Here is an 18774-nt window from a genome sequence, read left to right on the forward strand (position 1 = left end):
GGCGTGGGTGCCTGGCTGCCCACTGGAGGCCGAGCTGGGCCCAGCGGCGAGAGAGGCTCCCGGGGTCTTCACTTGGTTGACGGCCTCGGCCGTGGTGACCGGCGTGACCTGGACACGGAGGGAAGGGCCCCCAGACGCCGCGGGCAGTAGGAGTGTGGCCGTGCAGCTGTTCTGACGGCCTGCTCAGCCCCCGCCGCTTTCTCCCAGGGGTCAGAGCACAGCCCCGTCCCCAAGGCTGAGGAGAACACCTCAGCGCCGGGAAGCGTCCCGCGGCTGCTCTCGGCAGGCGGGGACCACCAGGAGGGACGCTCCATCAGGGTGGGGCCCCCCAAGTGCAGTGGGGGGGACAGGAGACCAGGTGGGCGGGGGTGCCAGGGCATGGCCTGGCTTGGCCCGGAGATGGCGGATGATGGCAGGTGGCGCCTCCCAGGGGGAGGGAGGCTCCGCTCAGGTCTTACCTGGAGTGCAATGAAGGGAAGCGAAAAGCAGCACAAACAACACTCACAAGCAGAGCCAGACCCCCGAGGAAGGGCCCAGCCATCGACCGGCGCCCCTGCGTCTCCCTCTGCGCATCCCTCGAGGACAGACACTGCTGCACTGCTGGACACCTGTGCGGCTGGACACCTGCACGGCTGGACACCTGTGCCGCCGGCCCCCTGTCCCCCCAAGGGAGCGCGTAGTCAGGGAGATGCCTTTCAGTGAGCTCTAGACGCCGGCTCTGAACTGACGCTAGGTCCTGCCCCCTCAAGGCTGCCGGCCGGTCGGGGACGTGTGGAGGTCAGCTAGCCGGGGAGGCGGGCTCTGGGCCCCTCTCGGGGGCCTGTGCCCCGGGTCCACCTGTAATCAGAAGGCATCGGCCTTCTTAGCCCTGGCCCCTGCAATAAGGGCTGCTGAGGCAGGGGAGGCCTGGGGGAGATTAGAGCTGCCCCTCTCCCTAAGCCAGTAGAAAGAAGACCGAAGCCACACTGTGTCCGAGGGCCACCGCCCGCGTCCCCGTGGACTCAGGCCAGCTCCGTGCTTCGGTCCTGCTCGCGCAGCACCTTCTCTGCTTCACTGCCGACTGTGAAGGAGAGGAAGGAGCATGGAGAGAGCCACGGGAAGAAAATGTGCTTTCTTACTGGGTGTTTGGTTTGCAGGAATCAGCGTCCTCAGCAGACTATTCTTGGGCATCGATTTAAAAATAACCAAAGAGCAAACGGAAAAAAGCACCTTCCAAAGAGTGCCGTGCGGGCTTGGGGCCTGACGCGGAGCACAGGCGGGAGGCAATCGAGGCGATCGTTTTCTCTTCTCGACCGAGAGGGCAGGTCAGGCTGCCCACTGCCGGCGCCTCCCCGCAGCACTGTCCTGGGCCCTGGGCTGCAGGGGCAGCCACGAGCGCGTGGCCGTGGGGGCGGAGCAGTCTCGGGCCAAACTCGGGCCCTGTGGCCTTGCACCGGCCTCTGAGCCCTGCCGGCCAGTGACTTTGCAAGACGCCACCAGGGCTGGCACCGAGTGCTGTCTGGCCTCTGTGACTCCAAAGCAGAGGTGGAGAGGGCCTCGCCACTGGCCTGGGGAGGGCAAGGGACAGTCCTGCCACCCTGAGGCTGGAGCCTGGGTGAGCTGGCATGCAGCCGACTTTACTGGCACTGCAGGCGCCCCGGCACGCTTTGCTCCGTGAGGCCCAGGCCAAGCAGTTGTTCAAAGGGCTCGTTCAAGTGCCAGCCGGGCCCTGAGCCTCAGCAGAGTTGCGACTCCTACTCTCTGATTTGTTGAACTTACCCAGGTCAGCTAACAGGGAGGTGAAGAAGGTCAACCACCACACCAGGGAGCCAAGAGTGCCTACAACTGCAAGCAGGAGAATTGCATCCATCAGCCATGTGGAGTCTAAGCCCCCTCTCAATATAGAGGTGGAGTGGACATCGCCATCCCAGGGTCCACAGGCTGGAGGAATAGAGTATGGATTAGAGTGGACTTGCTGGTATTCTACTATGGAACTGTTGTGACTCTAGCAATGGAAGAAACCATAGCATTGATGTGGAGACAGTGGCCACGGCAGTTGCTGAGGGCAGGGAGAGGGAAGAAGAGATGTGATGTGGGGGCATTTTCGGGACTTGGAGTTGTCCTGAGTGGTGCTGCAGGGATAGATGCTGGACATTGTATATCCTGCGATGGCCCACTGGGTGGACTGGGGGAGAGTGTAGACTACAATGTAAACCACTATCCATGTGGTGCAGCAGTGCTCCAAAATGTATTCACCAAATGCAATGACTGTGCCACAGTGATGGAAGAGGTTGATGTGGGAGGAGTGGGGTGAGGGGGGTGGGGTATATGGGAACCTCTTATATTTTTTCATGTAACATTTTGTGTGATATATGAATCTTTTTTGAAAAAGAATTAAGAAAAGAAAAGAAAATTTAATTTTTTAAAAAAGCCTCGTTCAAGCTGGGCTGGCCGCATCATTGGCGCTATGGACAGATGGGCTGTGGCCAGCAGCCCCTGCAGGGCAAGCCACCAGGGGTGGGGGGGCAGCACAAGGGAGGGGGCAGCATGGGTGTGGCCACCCCTGCCCCGTGAGCAGCTCCTCACGGGGTGATTCAGCCGTCTGGTCAACCCTGTTTGGAGAGGAGACTGAAGAGAAAGCCCGTGAGCGGTCAGGCTCCACAGCTACAGCCATGCCACGGCGGGTCCTACACGAGCCACCGGGCCCTGCTGCCCCCGTGTCAGGACGAGGGGCCGTGGGCTGGTCACCGCTGCAGCCCCGCGTCTGGGAGGAGCCTGGCCAGAGCGACCCCTCTGTCGGCAGTGACCACTTCACTTATGCACTTCCCGGAAGAATCGCGGAGGGATGCACGACGCTCCTGCTCGCTGATCCGGTTGTGTCAGGTTACAAGAGAAGGACCTTTTGTTTGCTGGTTCTCAGCTGCGGTTGTTTTGCCCCCCAGGGCGTCTTGCAATGTCTGGAGACAGTTTTGGCTGTCACAACTCGGAGGGCGTTCCTGGCCTCTCGTGGGTGGCAGCCAGGGAAACTGCCCAGCACCCTGCGATTTCGGGACAGCCTTACAGCCACAGCGATCAGGCCCCAAGTGGCCACGGTGCCATGCTGGCACGGCCGTTTCAGCAAGCTGGCGAGCTGGGGCCTGGGCTCCCAGTTCCTACGCACAAGTGCCTAGCCACGTCGTGGCAAGGCTTGCCGTTTTGCTGTAGGATTCCTGGAACTGAGAAAGTCTGTAGGCAGAGTCCACTCCCCTGGAATGTTTCGATTGTGTTTTTAAATTCTGTGGACTGCACATTTTCTCTATGCTTTGCTTATAGAGGCAGACCCTCAATAAAATGGAGCGGATGGCATCGTGCTTGACAAGGTTATGGTAGGATATCCTCTTGGTTGGAATTTTAATTTTCGAAATCGCAGTTCAGGCCGTAATCACAGCCGCTTGGTGGTTGTGTTTTGTCCAGATCTTTAGGAAGCGCTTTCCCACATCATCCCATGAAGTTGTAACAAAGATCATTAACTCCACTTTACACGCAAGGAGCTGGGCTCGAGGCACGCGGCGGCTCAAGGCGCAAGCGAGCACGGGAGGCTGCGCCCCTCAAAGCACGTTTCCAGACTCGGGCCCGGGGTCTCCCTACCGCCGTGCTCCCGCAGCCGTGAGCCCCCAGCCCGTTCTCCAACAAACCCGTGAGGCTGCGGGCTCAGCGGGGCAGCCAAGCGTGGAGCCCGTGGGGGCGGCGGCGCAGAGCTCCAAGACAGGGGGGGGCACGCAAGCCTTCCTGCAGGGAGCTCCGTCCCCCTGGGGCCCCTGCCCCGTTAGGTCCCTGTAGAGGGGACCCCGTGCTGTGGAGACCCCCAGCACCATGAGCCCGCCTGGAAATGGCAGAGAGAGAGAGACTGAGCTCGGGAGACCCAGGGGACCCCGGCAGGTGTCTGAGCAGGGGGCTCGGGCCCTCACCTCTGCTGCCGCAGCCCAGGGCCTCAGCGCCCACCTGGTGATCGGCCCCTCGCTGCACTGCCATCGGCCGAGTGGGCCCGCCGAGGGGGCTGTCCCTGCAGGCGGACGGCGCCTCTGAGGGAGGGCGGACGGCCACCCCGCCCGCCACCCCTGGCCCCCGGAGCAGCGGCCTGCTGCGCCCCCGTGCCCTCTTCCCACGTCTCCTGTGCACACCGTTCAGTCTGAACTTGGCTGCAGAGAGGCAGCGTCGCCCGGTGTTACTCGGATTCCTTCATTTGCTGACACTTTTACAGGTGCACGAGCAGCCTCCAGGCGGAGCAGGGGTGGGAAGGGGTGGGGGCGTGAGCACGGGCTCTGCGCAGTGGGCAACGTCTAACTCTCCAGGGGTCAGGGGAGCAAATCTGGCTGCCTGCTCCTGGGAATTCTGAAGCACAGTCGCGGCTTAATGTCCTTTCAAGAAATAAGAGGGAGCTTAAAAAAAGTCTTCTTCCCAAATTGGTCTAAGCAGAGAGTAATTAGACGACTCAGGGACACTTGTGATCTTTTTTTCTTTTTTTTTAATAGATTTATTTTTTATTTATTTCTCTCCCCTGTCACCCCCTCCCTGCCCAGTTGTCTGTTCTCCATGTCGGTTCGCTGTGTGTTCTTCTGTGACCACTTCTATCCTTATCAGCGGCACCGGGAATCTGTGTCTCTTTTTTGTTGCATCATCTTGTTGTGTCAGCTCTCCGTGTGTGCGGCGCCATTCCTGGGCAGGCTGCACTTTCTTTCGGCTCTCCTTACCGGCGCACTCCTCGTGCATGGGGCTCCCCTATGCAAGGGACACCCCTGCGTGGCACAGCACTCCTTGCACGCATCAGCACTGCGCATGGGCCAGCTGCACATGGGTCAAGGAGGCCCGGGGTTTGAATTGTGGACCTCCCATGTGGTAGACGGACGCCCTAACCACTGGGCCAAATCCGCTTCCCCCCAGCGGTTTTAGGAGTGGTGGGCACTGAATGCCTCCGTTTGGCAAGCTTTTCCTTCAACCAGCCTGACATTCGTCCCCCTCCCCAACACGACAGCAAGGGACCCCTCTCCACGCAGCACCACTCCCTGCCCAGGGGCCGCAGCAGGGCTAGAGGCGCCGGTGTCCACTGAGGCCCTGCCCTTGGGGACAGGAGAGCCTGCTTGGGCCGTGCAGGGGCCTCGGGGCCGCCTGGGGCTTCGGATTCTCAGGCTCGTTACCCCGGGTCCCCTCTCCGGGTCCCGGTGGGCCAGTCACCCCTCCAGGGGCTGGCTCTGGTGGAGGGGCACGTGGGGACGGCACCCAGCCTCCTCTTGGCTCTGCCACCTGCACAGGCAGGTCCCCAGGTCGTCCCGGGACATCTGCTGGCCGCCTGTGAGTGATGAGGGCCCCCCGGAGCTGCCCCGCAGGAGGCCCCACTACACAGCACATCTCCAGGTGAGGGCTGCTACACCTGCCGGTCCAGGTGCAGCCTCCGGAGGAGATGCCACGCTCCATCCGCCCCATGCCCACCCTTCTCTCCCTCTCTGTCCCCGTAATTCGGGGTCCACGGTCACTGCAGGAGCCAACGCCGCCCTCGTGGGGCCACAGCCTGCCACCCGCTCAGCCCCCGCGCCACCCCTCGCAGGCCGGGGAGCGAGCCCTCGCCGAGCCACCTTTCCGGAATGCGCTTCTGCTCACAGGTGGCTGCCTGGCCGCTGGAGCGCAGCGTCCCATGTGAGGTCGCCCTGTGAGCATTCGAGAACAGCAGGACGGGCGGCGGGAAGCGGGGAGGCCGAGCAAGCGCAGGGTCCCGGGTCGCCTGCTTGCTCAAGCCCATGGGACGGGGCCCCGACAAGCCCCCCGGGAGAAGGGGGGAGCGCTTTCCGTCAGAGCCTGTCCCTGCCGGCTGGGGGTGCCGCTCTGGGGTCGCTGCCCTGGGTTTGCCATGGCGGGACCCCGGCTGGTCCCAGGGTGTCCATGCTGTGGCCCAGAGCAGCCCGGGCCTGGCTGCCCCTGCCCCTCCGGTGTGAAGGTGGAACAGGCCTGCAGGAGGGGCCCTGCCTCCGGGGCCGGGATAACCAGGGGGACCAAGAGCCAGTGGCGGGGACCCAGGGCACCTCAGTTTCCCCACGTGGAGAGCACACGGGGTGGCCGCAAGCGAGGCCCAGTCGGGTGGCGTGTGTGAGCCCGAGCCCCGTCCCAAAGCCCAGTCCTCGCCCCGACGCGCCTCGGGGTCAGTCGATGGCCCTGGACGCCCAGCCCCCATCAGGCCTGGCTCACTTGCCGGCTCCAGTGGGGAGAGGTGGGGCCTGTCCCGGGGACGCGGCAGTTGACCGTCCTGCTCTTGGGGTACCCGCTGACTTAAAGGCAATCCCCCAGCCTCAGAGCCAGACACCGCGCTTTCCCTTCCGCTGCAGGCAGGCCGCGGGAGCAGCCGCGGCGGCCTGGGACTTTGTCCTGGACGGAAGGCTCCGCGCAAATCCAGGCAGAAAGTTGCTGGATGCACCTGCTGGGCGAGGCCGCGGCGCGAGGCCGTGGGGACCTCTTCCCCAGTGAGGAGGGCGCCCAGCGGGGCTCGACAGGGCCACGACCACGCAGGAGGCCCGGTCCCTGGATGCACCGCTGGGGTTGCACTGGGCGGGGTGGGGGCTACTGGGGCAGTGTCCCCACGGAAGACTGGAACCCTCCGGCGCTCGCAGGACAGGCTCAGTCCAGGGCCGCGCTGCCCCAAACGTGCCTCCTGACGCAGCCTGCTCGCCCCCTGGGCGTCTTCGGGGGTGCCGACCCCTGCCCAGCTGGAACCCACAGCTGCTCCCACACGCCGTCCGCAGGGTCCTGGGCAGCGGGTCCTTACCCTCCCAGGCCCGCTGCCCCCCCCCCGGGGGCAGGGGGCAGTGTCAGCTGAGCAGTGTCTGCAGGGCCCTGGCACCCCACAGCCCTGGGGCCGTGAGCCTGGGAGGCCAGGGTGGCCTTGCCCGACCCCTAACCCCTCACGTCTGATCCCTAATCCCTAGCCCCGACCCCTAACCCCTCGCCCAATCCCTAACCCCTCACCTCTGACCCCTAACCCCTAGTCCCGACCCCTAACCCCTCACCTCTGACCCCTAGCCCCTCACCTCCAACCAGGAACCCCTAACCCCTAGCCCCGACCCCTAACCCCTAACCCCCAGCCCCGCTCTGCCGGGCTGTCCCCGGGTCTTGCCCAGCCCTGTCCCCTGCAGGGTGTGGCCTCGGCCCGAGGGCAGCACACACCAGGAGGTCCCTGTGTCTTGCACGCCCGGGCGTCCTGCCCCAAACTCCTCTCCAGTCGGGAGGGTCTCGGGCCGCGCTGAGGGCAGTGCCCGCCCTCAGCCCTGCCCCCCGCATGGGAGGAAGCAGGCGACAGCCCCGCGGCGTCCTGGTCTCTGGAACCTCCGGAACGAGGTGGCCTGTGAACCCTCTGGAGGAGGGCAGATCAGGAGGCGTGGGCGTCTTGCCTCAAGTGCCGCACTCAAGTGCGCGGAGTTCCTTGGGACGACGGACAAGTTCTGGGGAGGGACGGTGGTGAGGGCGGCACAACGCGGGGAGCCACTCTCAGCACTGGATTACGGATGTAATGGGGTGGAAAGGGCACTGAGGGTTTGTACGTGCTGCTAGAATAAACGTTCCATTTTTAAGCCAGACCCCCATTGTTCGGCATTTCAGTCAGAGGATTATCAAGACCGTGGCGTGACCGACCCTTAGAAGGACGCCGACTCCAAACTGCAGCCGCTGTTCTGTTCTCCCTCTCTGGGTAAGAGATTGGGCTGCCCAATGGCCTGTCCTCACACTAGTCATTCTGCTACATGAAGAAAATGACCTTTTGCTTATTTGTCCCGTGTTTATTTTTCACCTCTCGTGGTTTGCCTGCTGCAGCCGCTTGCCCCGTGTCCACAGGGTTTGGCTGGGATGGCTCCACCTCAAAGCTGACCCTATGCGATCCGCCGGCCGTGAGCGTCAACCGTGGCCTCACCTCGAGTGTGAAAGCTAAAACGTGGAGTCTGTTCTGGTTTTCTCAGGCCGGAGGAAGTTTGTGAGTCAAACGATATTTCTAACTCAAACTTTATTATGTAATTAGAGCACGAAACGTATTATTTTTCTCTTTATTTTTCCTCTCAGTTAACGGTACATTTTATTACATAAATAAATTACACAAGCTGTAATTCATGCCTCGCAGCCTACACACCAATTAAACTTGAAGTTGACACAGTCCAAGCACAATTACCATGTAATCTGCAGGGCGCGCTCACCATTTATTTGCTCTGTAATAACAGTCGGTGCCATTTAGCTACGCGCAGACGCGGTGCCAGGGCCAGCGCCCGGGCCGGCGGTGATGGACGGCTCCGTGAGGAGGCGCTCTGGGCGGCTCAGCCCGTCGGGTCCTGCCCGGCGGCCAGGCTCCTGGACCTGATGGATGGAGCCCCCGGGACGGGGGCTTCCGGGGCGCAGGGAGGGGCCGAGCAGGAGGGGACACCTGCCAGCACAGCGAGCCTGAGGGCGGCGGAGCCCAGACTAGGGCACCCAAACAGTGACCTCAGGAGCGGGGCAGGGCCCCTGCCCAGGATGGGTGACTGCTGGCTGCTGGCAAGCCCACGCCCGGATGCCAGCAGACCCCCAGGAGAGGCCAGCAGCACGCCCTGACTCCAAGAAGCCCCCGGAAGGAGTCCTGGGGCCACCCCTGGTGGAAGCTGCCCCCGCCTCCCCCTCCCAAAGGCTCCAGGTGGGCAGGGCAGGGGCCACTCAGGGCGGCCCATGGAAGGGCTGTCCCCTGGCCCCTCGTCTTCCTGGGAGGCTGGTGACCGGCAAGGCACGCCCGACTCGGGGCCGCCCAAGGCCTGCCTGGATGCAGGTGAGGAAAGGAAAATCAGGGAAAGGGGGAGAGGGAGCGTGGGAAGATGCTCAAAACTGGCAACCTGCACCTCCCAGACCTACACCAAGTGGCCCCGTGGCGACAAATTTACTCAGCTCCTGAAATAACAGGGGGCTGGAGACGTGAGAGCCGGTGCGAAGGCATCCTCGCAGAACCACAGGTGTGCACGAGACAACAGAGTGGGGTGAGCTCACAAAAACCCACGGGCTGGTTGCAGCAGGTGCAGCGACTTCAGGCCACGGAGAGCTCCAGCCACTGCTGCCTGCGCTCGAGTCAGCTTCCGGTTCCACAGGGTTTTAAAGTCGCCCTCACTACGGAGACACCCAGGTCCTACAGCCGTGGCAGTTGGCTCTGGAGCTCAGTGCCTTGTCGGTGGGCCTTACCTGGGAATCTGTGCTCCTGAGTGTGATGGAGTTGGACTCAGATGTGACCTCTCTACACATGCCTCTTCTGTCACTTTTACTGAACCTGTGGTTGGTGCTGGGGTTGGTGTATGCTCAGGAGACCTGAATCTCTGGACTGTCCATGTGACGGCCAGGCCCTGAGCCTCAGCAGACTTGCAACTCCTACCCTCTGGTTCATTGGACTTACCCAGGTCAGCTAACAGGGAGGTGAAGGTCAACCACCATACCAGGGAACTGAGAGAGTCTACAACTGCAAGCAGGAGAATCCCATCCATCAGCCATGTGGCATCTAAATCCCCTCTCGATATAGAGGGGAGTGGACATCACTATCCCAGGGTCCACAGGATGGAGAAATAGAGTAGGGATTGAGTGAACTTGCTGGTATTCTACTATAGAACTCTTGTGACTCTAGCAATGGAAGAAATTGTATCATTGATGTGGAGACAGTGGCCACGGTAGTTGCTGTGGGCAGGGAGAGGGAAGAAGGGGTGTAATGTGGGGGCATTTAAATTCAGGACTTGGAGTTGTCCTGAATGATATTGCCGGGATGGATGCGGAACATTAAATATCCCGCCATAACCCACTGAATGGACTGGGGGAGAGTGTGAACTACAATGTAAACTATAATCCATGTGGTGCAGCAGTGCTCCAAAATGTATTCACCAAATGCAATGAAGGTGCCACAATGATGAAAGAGGTTGTTGATGTGAGAGGAGTGGGGTGGGGTGGGATGTAGGGTATGTGGGAAACTCTTGTATTTTTTAATGTAACATTTTTTGTGCCTTACGTATCTTTAAAAAAAAAAACACAATTTATTTAAAAAAATTAAAAATAAAAAAATAAAGTAGCCCTCAGACACCAAGCACTCCGCACAGGGCCAGGGGTTCCTGGAGCCCCCCGCTGAAAGGCTGGCTGTGGTCTCCTTCGCTCACTCGAAAGGTTTCAGGATTTCCTTCCCACCGGGAATGCCAAGCGGGGCTTGGAAGGGGCCTGCTACGAACGCCCAGCTCACCTCCGTGACCGAGAGCCCTGGGTTTCTGCTCAGTCCCAGGTGAGGCCAGCGGCCCCCGCGGGCCGTAGAGGTGCCCTTCCCGAGGGAAGCGCCCCGCGCCCCCGCCGTGCAGGTGGCCGTCCAGACCCCCAGGGACACAGTGCACGCCCACGCCCACGCCCGCCGCGCTGGGCGCCCCGGGCTGGTACGAGCCGCGTTCTGGCGCCGTGCCCCGCCGCCACCACCCGCTCCAAGGCCTTCTGCCCGCCAAACAGCTCGGGCCTATCGGGCAGCCGCGCTGCCCCCGCCAGCCTCGGGCCCTCCGCCTCGGAATTTGCTTCTTCTGGATAGTCAGGAATGACATCGGGCACCGTTCCGTGGCGGTGGCCCGGCCTGTGCCCCTCCCGTGCGCCATGCAGCGCGGACCACACGGCACACGGCCCCCTCGTGTGCCTCGACCCCGTGCCGCGCCCTGTCCATGCTGGGGGACCCTGGGCCGAGCCCCCGCTGGCGATTGTGGGTAATTCCGCGGATTCGTGAGTGTGCGCTTACCTCGTCGAGTCCCGGCTCTGCGCTCCTGATCACACGTCTCGGCTCAAACAACAGCGCGGCCCGCCGGGTGGTTTGGGGGCAGGGCCCGTGGCGGGCACACTGGGGGCTTCTGTGTGTGGAGGACGGTGGGCTCGGCACCGCAGGAGGCTCGGGGGGCACGTTCGGAGTCCTCGAAGAAGCTGCAGGAGGTCAGCCGGCCTCGAGCCCTCCCGCCAGCCCTGCACCCTCTACCCCAGCCCCCCAGCCCCGAGCCCTCCCCCAGCCCCCCAGCCTCCAGCCCTCCCCCAGCCCCCCAGCCTCCAGCCCTCTCCCAGCTCCCCAGCCCCGAGGCCTCCCCCAGCCCCCCAGCCCCAAGCCCTCCCCCAGCCCCCCAGCCTCCAGCCTTCCCCCAGCCCCCCAGCCCCCCAGCCAGCCCCGAGGCCTCCCCCAGCCCCCCAGCCTCCAGCCCTCCCCCAGCCTCACGCCCTATTAAAAGGATCCAGAGAACCACGTGACGCCCCCTTCGTGCCCACTAGCTGAGCTGTGAAATTCAATTACAGCTAATAATTCAATTTAAAGTACTTGATTAAAATTAAATGTACACCAATTACTCTTTTAATCAATCAAGGTAAATTGACGGCACATGACTCCCATCCCAGTGCCCGCAAAGACTTGCTGTCAAGGGTGGGGACAGCTCTCCTTCAGCCCAGGGAGGGACTCGCTGTCCAGTTCCGGGTTTAAGTCGAGGTCTCCGCGGGAAGGACGCCCGTGGTCTGGAGGCGTGGCTCGTGTGTGCCTCGTCATTCCACAAACGACACCCCTGCAGCAGCCACCCCGCCTCCGTCCAACCCCGCCACTGCTTCAGTGAGCGCCCGTGGGGGTCAGTGCTCCCAGGGCCTCCCCCTGGACCCTCACACCCACCGAGCGGGGGTCACCCCCGAAGGCCACGGCCACCTGGAACGCCAGGCTGTGGCCCTCCTTGGAAGCAGGGCCTTTGCAGGTGTAATTCCTTCAGGGTCCAGGCGAGCCCAGCCTGGACTGAAGGAAGCCCTGACTCCAATGGCTGGTGAACTGCAAAGAGAAAAAGAGGCCCCGGGACACACAAGAGGGAGCACGTGCAGGCGGCCGAGGGGCGGGGGCGGCCGGGCGCCCAGGAGCACCCAGGAGAGGCCGGGACGGAGCTTCCAGGGGGGCACGGCCTGGACGCCCGCGCTGGACGTGGAACGGCACGGGGAGGCGTCCCTGCTGCGGCTCCGGCCTGGGCGACGGCAAGGCCGAGGCCGCTCCCCGGCGTCATTCCGGCCCCCACTTGGCAAAGGACCGGGCTGTGGGCTTCCTGTCGGCCGCCCTCGCCTCCGCCCTCTGCCAAGCCCTGGCCTTGCCGGGCAGTGCCCGCCCCCCAGCCGCCTCGGCCGACGGGAGGCCAGCGGGCTGGCATAAGCCACGTGTGTCCCAAAGCCGCCAGGCTGCTCGCTTCCACCCTCCACGAGCCAGGTGCTCCCAGGCTGGGGGTGCTCCTCCCCGGGGGCCGAGTGAGAGGAACAAGCCAGCCCAGGGCCGGCCCGGGCCACGAGGGAGCAGGGAGCGTCTGCCAGCTCTGCCTGCCGGCCTGGGAGACCTGGGGCTGTTTGTTACTGCGGCCAAACTGACTGATACTGTGATGAGGCGAGGGCCAGCCGGGGTCAGTGGGGTGCCGTGCCAGAGAGGACAGCGCAACCAGCCCCTCTGGCCGCTCCTGGGCCCGGTAGCCTCCAGGGCCACCTGCTGGCTCAGCAGGGATCTGGAAGCCCCTTCCCACTTTATCGCAGCAGGAATTACAAGCGCTGTGGCTGTGGCCCCCACCCATGCAGGCCCAGGGCGCCCGGGGGCCGCCGCTTCTCCACACACTCGAGCCCCCACTGCTCTGCCAGCAGGCGCGTGGCTGAGTCGGGGGCCGGTGCCAAGGGTGGGGCCCCCTCTCAGGGCCACCGCGAAGCTGGGGAATCGGGGCCCTTGTGGGGAGGGCTGGAGGGCAAGTGGGGACCCCTCAAAGCCTTCCTGGTCCCGGGACTGCGAGGCCGGGGGAGGGCGGGGCGCCCGCTCCCCCCTCCTGGCTGATGCGCCGTCACTCGTAGGGGGCAGCAGCGACCCCCACCGGGCGGGAAGCCTCCCTCCCCTCCCCTCGGGGCGGGGGCAAGGTGGGTTCTTCCCTCCACAGTGCCCGGGGCTGCATAGAGAGTGCCACACACTGGGCCTTCCAGCTGCACGGGGGTGCTTGAGGGCCGCGCTCTCTGCAGGACGCGGGGCTCCCCCCACCTGCGTGGGGGGCAGTCTGGCATCCGTGCCCCACTGTCCCGCGGCCAGCTCCCCGTGGCCAGTCCTCCCAGTCCCCTCGGACCAGGCCACCTGGTCCGGTTTGGCCGCATCTGAACTAATAAGAACGCAAAGACCCTTTGTCCGGGTGGGGCGGCGGTCAGGGAGGCGGGCTGGGACCCGAGCCCTCGCACGGCAGCCCGGCTCGAGCCGGCCTGAGCCACGCACTCGGGGGGCCCATCCAGCCCCCCCAGGGACAGCTCCCTCCTAGTAAGTTAAGGGGCCTTCGGCGCGCCGAGCCCTCAGTCCGAGAGCGCTGGCAACTCAAAGGGGAAACAGGAAGCAGACGCCAGGGGCCCCGGCAAACCTGCAGCCTGGGGGCCACCAGGAGAAGCAGGAGAGGCCGAGGCCGGCGGGGGCCGTGGGGCTCCGTGGGGGCCTGTGGGGCCTGAGCCTGGGGGCTCTGTGGGGGTCTGTGGGGGCCCCGTGGGACCTGAGCCTGGGGACTCCGTGGGGGCTACGTTGTGGGGGCTCTGTGGGGGCCTATGGGGCCTGAGCCTGGGGCTCTGGGGGCCCGTGGGGGCTCCGTGGAGGCCCATGGGGCCTGAGCCTGGGGCTCTGTGGGGGCTCCGTGGGGGCTACGTTGTGGGGGCTCTGTGGAGGCCCATGGGGCCTGAGCCTGGGGCTCTGTGGGGGCCCGTGGGGGCTCCGTGGGGTCTCTGTGGGGGCCCATGGGAGCTCCTCAGGCTGGAGGCTCGGGTGTCTGGGGGGCAGGCCCGGGACACCCCAGGAGCGTGGCGGCAAGGAGACACAGAGCAGGAGGCTGGCGGGCACCCGGATGCACAGGGCTCAGCCTGTCCGGGAAGGCTGTGGACTCTGGGAGGCCAGTGCAGAGGCTGTGAGGAGATGGGGGTGCCTGGGGCAGGGGGTGCGGGCAAGGGGCACACAGGGAGACCCTTCTCATGGGCCAGTGGTGGAGACACACCCTGCGCTGGCCGGAACCCACGGTCCTGTGCAACCCGGGAGAAGCGCAGCAGGCTCCGGGCTCCGGGTGACAAAACTGACCGGCCCGAGGCAGGCCAGGGACAGGGCGGCCGGGGCACAGGGCGGCCTGGCCAGAGCACAGCCCTCGTCTCAGCGGCTGCCCAGAGCCGGGAAGGCGGCTGTTCCACCCAGAGGAACCTCCACAGCCGCCAGGAGCCTGTCACGAGGCCCGCGTGAGACTCCAGGCTCAAAAAGCCCCAATATTGAGACAATAGCTTTCAAACAAGGTAACATTTGTGTTTACATTGTGGTTTATACTTTAGGCTATATAATTTTCTAAATTTTTAGTTATCCTATGTTTTACATTATGATTTACATTATTATGGCTGCTGGGTGTGGGGAATGGGAGGAAGAGATGAGATGTGGGGCGTTTTCGGGACTTGGAGTGGGTGGTGCTGCAGGGACAGTTACTGGACATTGTATGTCCTCCCAGGGCCCACTGGGTGGAACGTGGGAGAGTGTGGGCTGTGGTGTGGACCATTGACCATGAGGAGCAGCGGTGCTCAGAGATATACTCACCAAATGCAATGGATGTGTCATGATGATGGGGGAGAGTGTTGCTGTGGGGGGAGTGGTGGGGTGGGGGCGGTGGGGGTGAATGGGGACCTCATATTTTTTAATGTAATATTTTTTAAAAAATGAATTAAAAAAAATAGCCCTGATAGCCCCAAACAGGAAGGCCCCCAACAGCTCCATGGGAGCCGACGGTGCAGCCTGCGAGGTCCAGGGTGCAAGCCAAGGGGAAGGCAGAAAAGCAGCCACGCAGGGCAGCGAGCAGCTGAGCCCCCCCTGAGTGGGCAGGGGAGGAGGCAAGGCCCACCCTGAAAAGCCCCCAGCCCTAAAAGCCCCCAGCCCTGAAAAGCCCCCAGGCCTAAAAGCCCCCAACCCTGAAAAGCCACCTGGAGCGCCCCCCCCCCCCCCACCCCTCTGTCCTCGCCCTTTCTCTCTCGGGGTCAAGCGTCCCCGCCTCCTGCCCCAGGGCTGCCCTGAGGGCCCTTCACGGCCCAGCCCAGGACCCAGCGGCAGGGACGGGCTTGTGCGGTCATCACGGCAAGGGGTCCCCAAGGAAGGACACTGTCCTGCGCACCTGGACTTGCTCTGGCTTCTCTGTAAACCTGAAATTGCTCTAATAATAGCCCATTCGTTTTTTTTTTAATCACAAATTCAAAGGAAAGCCAGAACAAGGAAACGGAGACCCCTGACGAAACCCAGGGCTGCAGGCTTCCTGCCACCAAGTTTCTTAAAATTATTTCCCCCAGTTGTTAATGTTTCTTGTTCTTCCAGCGTAAAGAAACGTCTCTTGCATAAAGCTCTAAGTCGCGGAGAAAGGCAGGGTTGACAGCGTGGGCGCAGGAAGTCGCTGAGGTGCCGGCTCCGGGTTCAAGCCTCGCCTGGGTGGACGCGCCCGGGGCCCACGCACGGACCGCGCCCCACACCGGGGCGCCTCTGCGGGGTCAGCGGGTCAGCCCAGGGGGCGCGGCGGGGGCGCATCCCCGTTCCCAGGCGGGCGGGAGCCGGGAGGGGGGCGCCGGGCGAGCGGGGGACTCTTCCCGGGTCAGAGCCCCCCCCTCCCCGTGCTCGGACGTGGGACGCGGCCTGAGCCGCCGGGTCCCGTGGCCGCGGGCGGGGGTGGGGGCCGTGGCCTCTGGAATGTGCCAGATGGCCGGGCGCGGCGCTGCGGGCCGGGGAGCGCATGCCGGCAGGTCGCCGCCCGGGGCTGACGGTGTCATCTGGCAGCCGCTGGCTCGGCTCCTGAGCGCAGGGCCGCGGCCGGGAGCGCTTCCAAATACCACAGTGGCAGCGAGTCAGAGGTGACGGGGAGAGGCGAGGAGAGGTCACCGCGGCGGCACTTCCCGGCCTCCCAGCTGTCACCGCCGTGGGGGCGGGGAGAGGAGGAGGGCGCCAGGCGGCTGCAGCACCCGCAGGCTACCCGGTGGCCCGCGCTTCCAGGGACTGTCCCTCCCACACCCCCACCCCGAGCCACAGAAGATGCCTGTTGTGTGTGCCGTGCACACGCGTGTGCCCTGTGCACACATGGCTGTCCAGCGTGCTCTGTGGACGGGGCCATGTGCCCCTAACTCCTCAAGTGCTTCACAGCCAACACCTGCAGGTCGGGGGGCCATATCCTTCACTTTCAGAGGGAAACCGAGGCACACAGGGTGGCATAGCCCTCCTGTCCATAACCGTTTCAGGGGCCTTTGGGCTCAGCGTGGCATGTCCGCCTGCGTCCACTCGCCGTGAAGTACGGCACGTCTCCCAGGCCACTGACACACACGTGGTTTCCGGTAGCACTCAGGGAGAACAGGCGCCCCCAACGCGCTCCCCGACACGCACGGCGCCCTTTCCCACGCCCCCCGCTCTGCGCCCAGCCGTGTGGCCAGGGAGGCTCTTTGCTACACTTCATCCTTGAATACGTGATCATCCTAGGATGCTGTTACTGCAAAGGAAAGGAGGGGAGGGGAGAAGGGAGGGAAGGGGAGGAGGGAGGGAGGGAGGGAATAAAGGACGGAAAGAAAAGAGCAAGGGAAGAAGGAAGGAAAGGGAGGGTGTGCGGAAGGGGGAGGGAGACCCTTAAGTCTCTCCTGGTGCAGGGCCCCTTCTCCCACCAGCTTGACCTTGAGAATTGAAGCCACCTCCACCCTTTGGCTGTGACAGCCCCAGGGCGTAGGTGTGGCCTAGCGAGAGGGCTGCTAGGGACACAGGGTCCCCACTGCGTGATGCATGGTGCTGAGGGAAGGCTCCAGGAGCTCCGAGCCACTGGGCTGGGCAGGCGGAGGCTGGACTAGCTGCCTCTGCGGCCGCCAGGGCCCGCGCCTGGACGCTCGGCCTCTACCGCCAGCAGGGAGAGGTGGTGAGAGGCAGGAGCCAGCCCCGCTCACCAGGCCCCCGCCTGCCTGGGCGGCGTACCCAGGCCAGGTGACCTGGGGAAGGGGCGCGGCTGAGCAGTGCACAGACCAGCCAGGAGCTGCGTCTTCACCCTCGAGAGGTGCGAGCAGCGCAGAGGGCTTATGCAGGAAAAGCAAACACCGAAGGACAAACACGCACGGCGGCCACCCCGCCTGCAGCCCCTTCTCTCTGAAGAGCGGCACCCGCCCTGGGTGGCCCCCACCCGTCTGGGGCTGCAGAGGTGGGGTCCTTGGGCTGCCGCCCAGAGACCAGGCCTCACAGGGGCAGCTGTGACTCAGGCGCTGGAGGGGGGCGGAGGCCGCCCGGGCTTTCGCCCGAGGAACCAAGCGTCAACCTGTCAGGGCACCCAGGAAGAAAACACCTGGACAGCTGACGAGTGTGATGCACATACACGTGCACTCACAGGCATGCACACTCAGATGTGTACAAGTGTATGTGCACATGCTCGTGCACACACAGGAACATGCACACACTTCAGCACGCTCAAGCACTTGCATCTGTGCATGCACACACCCAATGCACCCTCACATGTACACTCACATGTGCACACATGCACTCATTCATATATGCACAACAAATTCACATGATACACACCACACAGGTACACAAACCCAACATGCACACATCCAAACGTGTGCACATATGTACAACACATGTGTGTGCTCATACATGCACAGTTACACACTCACACACCCAAAACACACATGCACACCCACACGTCTATGCTCGAATGCACTCACATTTGTACACTCACATGTGCACAACACACTCAAATACACATATCCAAATGTGCACAACACACACCCAAATGCACTTGCGTGTGTATGCAGCACTCACATATGTGCCTCCAAGCATGCACACACTCCTGTGCACACACTCACACATGCACGCGCATACCCAAAGGCAGCTGAGCACTGAAAGACCTGCAGGTCAAACCCTCCGTCTTCCCTGTGTCCTGACGACGTGGGGTGGGTGCTGACAGACGACTGCCAGACAATGCACCCAACCTTCACCCTGTGTCCGTCCCCGCCAAGCCCTTTGTGAAAATTAACTGCCATTGTTCATCTGTTATGAGCCCCACCCTCTGCAGCAGCTCAAAGCCCTGTCCTCCTGGTGCCGAGTTCAAAGGAACGAGCGGGCATTCAGGCTTCTGCGGACACGGTCCACGCACCGTGGCCACTAGAGGAGGGGCAGCGTCGGGTGTGCGAGCGTGTGTCCGCCCGCGCGTACCTCGGGGAGGAGCGCATGTGAGCAGCGTGCACCGGTGTGAGCGCACCGTGCCAAGGCTGGTGCTGCGGAAGAGGCTGCAACCTCCCGCCAGGACAGCCCCTACCCGGGACCCTGGAGGAGAGGAGGGGTCTCCGACACCCACCCCGCGCCCTCTTCCGGGGCAGAGCAGAACCCGGCGGGGCCGGCTGTCGTCCTGGGCTTTTTTTAGTGGGGTCTGAAAATAGCCCCGCGGCAGCCCTTGGGAAATCTCTCCATCTCTTTGAAGATGCCCCTGGTTCTAGCCAGGCTCCTTCCGGGACAAGACCTTGGCAAGGCGTGGGTTGTATTATCCAGGACTGCGACTTCTCTTTTCCTTACTTTTTTTTTTAATGTGCAACTATTTTTTTTTAATATATATTTTTATTTTTTTCAAGATACTTAGATTACACAAATGTTACATAAAATACATAGGGATTCCTGTATGCCCCGCTCCCCACACCTCCCACTTTTTCCCACATGAACCACATTAGTGTGGTATGTTCATGGCCCCTGAGCCGGGACTGAAGTTTGCATTGTGGTTAGTCTCCCGTACA

Source organism: Dasypus novemcinctus, unplaced genomic scaffold (assembly GCF_030445035.2).
Source record: "Dasypus novemcinctus isolate mDasNov1 unplaced genomic scaffold, mDasNov1.1.hap2 scaffold_176, whole genome shotgun sequence".
NCBI lineage: Eukaryota > Metazoa > Chordata > Mammalia > Cingulata > Dasypodidae > Dasypus > Dasypus novemcinctus.